The sequence below is a fragment of the Apium graveolens genome, unplaced genomic scaffold (genome assembly GCF_009905375.1).
Source record: "Apium graveolens cultivar Ventura unplaced genomic scaffold, ASM990537v1 ctg3260, whole genome shotgun sequence".
NCBI classification, from domain to species: domain Eukaryota; kingdom Viridiplantae; phylum Streptophyta; class Magnoliopsida; order Apiales; family Apiaceae; genus Apium; species Apium graveolens.
The window spans coordinates 15,391-16,416 of record NW_027418011.1 but is presented as its reverse complement, the minus strand read 5'-3'; positions in this window follow the sequence as shown (position 1 = coordinate 16,416).

Genomic DNA, 1,026 nt, shown 5'->3' with positions numbered 1-1,026 from the left:
AATAAAACTTCAAGTTAAAAAACTTGAAAACACTATTCATAGTCTTCTTCTTTGATTAAATGAAGAAGATTGAGAAGGAATTGATGGCTTAAACTCATGGTATAGCCCTAACTAAGCATGAAGATGATTAGGGAATTTACTCACCAATTTAGGAAGCTTGGATCTTGAATTTTTGAAAATTCTTGCCTTATAAATAGTAAAAAGCCGAGAGCTTCAAGAACAAAGCCTTGGTTGCTTTTTGATTTTTGATGAAATGATTTTTGCTTGGCTTGGTTGCTTGGTTTTTGTGCTTGCTTTAGTCAATTACCTTTTTGCCCTTGAATTTGTGTGGTTACAAAGCCACCACACCTCCTTCCTCCCCTATGTCATGCTTACATCACATTGCTATGTCATCCTCCCTTCCTTGTCCTCTTCTCATTGGTTAGGTGACATCACTTCCTCTAATCCCTTTGCTTAACTTCCTAATTGTTTGCCTAATGACCGCTGATCTGTTATACGGTTCGCTTAACTTTCGTTTTCGTTTATCGTTTGAAGGATCATACCCGGGATCTTATTACTTAGGTTCCCTTAACCTTTCTCAATACATTATATTCCTTTTTATGATCCTCTATTATAATCCTTTAATTTAAATCCTTTTATCCTGCTACCTTATACTCAATTCTTTCCGTATCTATTGGATTTCCGGGAAAAATCAAAGTGTTCGGATTTGGATTCTGACGATCTTTACATACACTTATATCCCATATAAAGTACTAATAAAATCTCAGAATATCCATATCAGAACCCCTACATAGTGTGGCATGAAAAGTTTTCTCATTCAGCAAAAACACTATTCATAAGGGTTTCAAAATTTCCCAAAAATTGGGGTTATTACACCTTCCCCCCTTAAAAAGATTATGTCCTCAGAATCTTAACTAATTAAGTAAGTGAGGATATTTATCAAGCATATCTGATTCAGTTCCCAGGTAGACTCTTCTACCCTAGGGTTTCTCCAAAGTACTTTAACTATAGGGATAGATTTACTCC